We start from the raw sequence: 5,276 nt of genomic DNA on the forward strand, positions 1-5,276 counted from the left end.
TAACCACATAACAGACTACAACAGTATCACATTCAACCACAGATAATCGGCCCTACCCTCACTCCCATACCCTCTCTTGTAGGTCTTACATGGAGGCAACTGTGGTAAAGCTAGAGCCTCAGAGGCCAGAGACACTGCTGCAGCTGGCACAGCTAGAGACCAGAGCCCGACACTGAAGACTATCCCTGGGCTTTGCACTCTCTCCATGAGTCCAAGAAATCCCATTGTATCAGAGTAAGATGGAGGGTAGCTTTGATCATGATTGTGGTGAGCTAGAGCCTCCTGATCACTAACAAAAGACATGTTAGTCAGTAGCTGCTAAGGCATCCTGTTGACATATATAGAACAACAGAGGAAGAAAAGAAGCAAAATGGAAATAGTGCTTACCAGCACCATAGAATATTGCTGCTCAGGGCCAGTCCAACACTGAATGTATCTGCACTGTGAGGAGAATGTTCATAGATGCCCGTTGTGTGCATATTTATTCACATTTTTGTTAAATGTTAAATTGTTTAGCAGTGTAAATCTGAGTGCATAGTATATCATTTCATTCCATTTGAGTTTCTTGAGTGTTTTCTTTAAATGTCTGCAGAGTTGCTTCCTCTTTCTTGAACTATGAGTACAGCAATCTTTTAAATTTTCAGCATGAGTAGAGCTTTTTGGGCTTTAAACCTAAGGGGAATTCAATAGGCCAGTTGGTATATGCAATGATCACCAAGAAACCATCTTACTATGAAAACATAATTATCTTTTCCTCCCTTTTTGAAAGACCTTTCCTTTTGATGCCAATTTTCTTCCTTGTTTACACAAGTTTAACAGCTTGAAAGAAAAATGCAATAGTAAGAGTTTCATAATGGCAGAGAAATGTGTAAGTCTCATGAACATTCATGGTTTTGATCTGGGCTCTCCATATATGGACTTAAAACCATTGGGTTTTGGAGTCAATGGCTTGTTCCCCCCGGCCCCCCTCCCCACACACACACTATAGGCAATGACTGTGATCAAAGAGTAGTCATCAAGCAAATTATCCTTACTGATCCCCAGACTATCAAACATGCTCTACATGAAATCAAAATCATCAGAAGACTTGACCATGATAACATTGTGAGTGTTTGAAATTCTTGATCCCAGTGGAAGCCAGTTAACAGATGATGTGGGCTCTCTTACAGAACTGAACAGTGTTTACATTGTTCAGGCATACATGGAGACAGACTTGGCTAATGTGCTGGAGAAGGGCCCTTTACTGGAAGAGCATACCCAGGTTTTCATGTGTCAGCTGCTACATGGGCATAAGTATATTCACACAGCACACATACTACACAGAGATCTAAAACCAGCTAATATTTTCATGAATACTGAAGACTTGGTGCTGAAGATCGGTAACTTTGGTCTTGCACACATCATGGATTCTCGTTATTCCTATAAGGGTCATCTTTCTAAAGGATTGGTTACTAAATGGTGCAGATATCCATGTCTTATACTTTCTCCTAATAATTACACTGAAGCAGTTGACATGTGGGCTATAGGCTGCATCTTTGCTGAAATGCTGACTGCTAAAACCCTCTTTGCAGGTGCACATGAACTTGAACAGAGGCAGCTGATTTTAGAATCTATTCCTGTTGTTCACAAGGAAGATCATCAAGAGCTTCTCAGCGTAATTCCAGTTTACATTAGAAATGACAGGACTGAGTCACACAAACCTTTAACTCAGCTGCTTCCAGAAATTAGTCAAGAAACCCTGGGTTTCCTGGAACAAATGTTGAAATTTAGCCCCATGGATAGGCTGACAGAAGAAGAAGCGCTTTCCCACCCTTACATGAGCATATATTCTTTTCTAATGAATGAGTCAATTTCAAGTCATCTTTTTCATACTGAAGATAAAGTTGATAATATTTTGCTTATGAATGAAACTCATAGTCACATTTGTAACTGGGAAAGGTACCATGACTGTCAGTTTTCAGAGCATGATTTGCATATACATAACAACTTTGATATTGATGAAGTTCAGCTTGCCCCAAGAGCTCTGTCTGATGTTACTGATGAAGAAGTACAAGTTTACCTCAAAAGTATTTAGATGGAGATCAGGAAAAGTATCTGAAGGATCCTGGTTTTTTTTTTTTTTTGAGAGGTTTTTCACTATAGGGCGCATGCACTAGCCAGACAGACAGAGAGAGACAGAGAGACAGAAAGTGAGAAATCACCCCCCCAGAGGGGATGGCCGTGCTGCAATCCCTTCTCCTCCATTCTCCTCTCGGGATCTTGAGCATGCACACACACGCGCCACCGGGTCTGGGATGTGAACCGCGGTCGACTACGTGGGAGTCCAGCAACATAGCCATTACGCTAACTGCTGGTTCCCTAGAGGATCCTGTTTTTGATACCAATTTCTCCATGGAACCTTGATGGCAATACCCAGATCATCATGAAAACAAATAATGTGATCTGGAGTGTAGCCATACTTATAATGACAAAATGAGGTCATCATAATATTTAGATAAATTACTTTGGAAAGAGAGTGAAGTTAATCATTGCTATGAACCCAAGTTTATTGAAGATCTATCCAATTGGAAAGAACAAAGCAAAGAAAAATCTGATAAGAAAGAAAAGTCAAAATGTGAAAGGAATGGATTCGTAAAGGCCCAGCTAGCACTAGAGGAAGCATCACAACTGGTTGAAAAAGAAAGGGAAAAGAATCAGGGTTTGATTTTGATTCTTTTATCACAGGAACTATTCAGCTTAGTTCACAGCACACGCCTACTGATAAATTAAACGACTTGAATAACTCAGTGTCCCAACTATAATTGAAAAGTTTGATATCAAAGTTAGTAAACCCAGAGATGCAGGAAAAAGAAATGGCCAACTTGGCTCAGTAAGAAGCCTTATATCAGTCTTCCCGCGATAACCAGTTTGTGAGTTGGGGGAAGGACAGTTTTCTCATCAATCAGTTTTATTACCAGGTGAGGAAGGATGAACAGGCTGAGAAGGAAAATACTTATGCTAGTTACTTGAACAAGTTCTTCATAGTTACTTGATCAAGTTCTTCAGCAAGAAAGGAGATTCTGAAATGCTAGAAACTGAACCAGTAGAAGATGGGAAGCTTCGGGAGAGAGGAAATGAAGAAGCCTTCCTGAACAACAGTGGGGAGTTCCTCTTTAACAAGCAGCTGCAGTCCATATGCATATCGCAGTTTCACAGTCCAGTTGGGTCACTACTTAAGTCCATTCAGGCCACATTAGCATCTTCTGCTCTGAAGTCTTCCCCTCAGATTTCTCATAAAACATACAGCAGCATTCTAAATCATCTGAACTAAAACACTCAGTGGGCATTTCTTTGAATTCATGAAATGTGCTTTGTATCTCTCTTTTTTTTTTTTTAAATTACCAGTGTTTAAGTCATTTTTTCACTTTAATCAGATGGTGTTATTTAGTAAGGATTTTTAGTTTTTGTTTTTTAAAATGCGGACTTTTTTCAACATGCGAGGTAAGTTTTCATTTTAACTGCATGTCTTTTGCACACAGAAACACTGAATAGAGCAAAATAATCAACACATGAGACAAAAGAAATGCACTGATAAGTACAAAGGATTCTCTCAGAACAATGATCTGTTTTACAGGAAACAAAAATCTTGCTTTGAAATTTACAGTGCAACTGTGCAGAGTTGCATGAGAATATCTATTTCTTTTTCTAAAATGTTCTTCATTCATGAGTATTTTCCATTTTTTCATACTGTACACATTTTTTAAAACACATGACACCAGCAGCAACTGAAAATGAATGCTGAATTTGGTACGCATGTGTTATCTACTTCAAGGTAACAAAAGTATGTGTCAAAACAAAGACCACCGTAGTGCTTCACAATACGTATTTCTATTTAGCTAGCATTTATTGTAGTAAACTCTCCTTAAATACAACTCATTCACCATTCATAAATGTCCAGTATGCATTCTTTACAGTGATATGTTAATGCATCACATCTTATTTATTTTAGCAAAGCAGTATGTTTTCTGTATTTAGTTATAAAAGTATCTTAGTTGTTAAAATTTATTTGCAAAGACCTTCTTCTATTTGGTTCTTTGGTTTGTTGCCTGCCTAGCTGAATATATGATGTCAGCTCATCCTAAGGCTGTCCACCCACTTCATTTCCTTACGTGTTGATTTTAAGTAAAGTACTCACTGTATATAGGAATTTGTATTTTGGTGGCGCTTGATCTATATACAAAGAAAAATTAGGAATTACTTTATTATAAAATGTTCCTAGAAGTCTTAATTATTATTATTATTATTTTAAATACCCTGTAATGTTAGACAGGTGTGCGTGGAAGTAATTAAGGTACATCATTATTGTAGTTTAAAAGTTGTATGTGCTAAGACATGTTTTGTTTTTACTGTATGTTTTTACTGAAAGATCTCTTCTGCATCAAAAAGCTAGCATGAATAAAATTAGGTTAACTGTAGCACCGTGGCATTGCAATTTTAAAATTTGCTTCATCTTTTATTTTATTGAATACTGTCTGTATCTTTGGTTATTCTGTTTGAAGAAAAAGAACAAATAGGGACCAGCAGTTGGTTTAATGGCTATCTCACTGGACTCCCACATAGTCGACTATGGTTCAAGTCCTAGACCTGGTGGCTTGAATTCATGCTGGGCACGTGTGCATGCATGCCCAAGATCCCAAGAGAATGGAGGAGAAGGGACTGCGGTGTGACCATACCCCTGGGGAGTGATTTCTTGCTTCCAGTCTCTCTGTCTCTCTTGTCTTTCTGGTGAGTGCACATCCCCTATGGCAAAAATCTCCCTAAATAAATAAATAAATAAATGAAAGAAAGAAAAAGAAAAGAAAGAAGGAAAAAAGAACAAATAAAACATGATCACAAAATAAAAACAGAATAAAAATTGAAAAATTCACTAATAAATGAAAATTAAGCAAGACACATTCAAGTAATCAAGATTCAAATATAAATTACAAATGGGGATAGCAGGTTTAATGGAGGTTAAGGCAGTTAGATCCCATATGACTAATTGAGAGGTTGAAGTCCCTGACTTGGCAGCTTGAAAAGCTACTGGGCACATGTGTGTGCATACCCAAAATCCCAAGAGGAAAATAGAAGAGATGAGTTTTCATGTTTCCTCTCACTCTCTTTCTCCTGCAAGCACATATACCCTACAGCAAATTTTAAAAAAGAAAGAAAGAAAAGAAAAAGAAAGAAAAAAAAGGAAGAAATTACAAAGGAAATTTGAAAAAATTTGGAGAAAAACTAAAACAAAAACACTAAAA

The 5,276-nt window shown here is 37.7% G+C and overlaps 1 pseudogene; it reads left to right on the forward strand.

Moving 5' to 3' along the window:
* The first annotated feature begins 853 nt into the window (after positions 1-853).
* Positions 854-3,310, forward strand: LOC102485988 (mitogen-activated protein kinase 6-like; annotated as a pseudogene).
* The last annotated feature ends 1,966 nt before the right edge of the window (positions 3,311-5,276 follow it).

This window comes from Tupaia chinensis, unplaced genomic scaffold (assembly GCF_000334495.1).
Source record: "Tupaia chinensis unplaced genomic scaffold, TupChi_1.0 Scaffold000181_1, whole genome shotgun sequence".
In the NCBI taxonomy this organism is placed as follows: domain Eukaryota; kingdom Metazoa; phylum Chordata; class Mammalia; order Scandentia; family Tupaiidae; genus Tupaia; species Tupaia belangeri.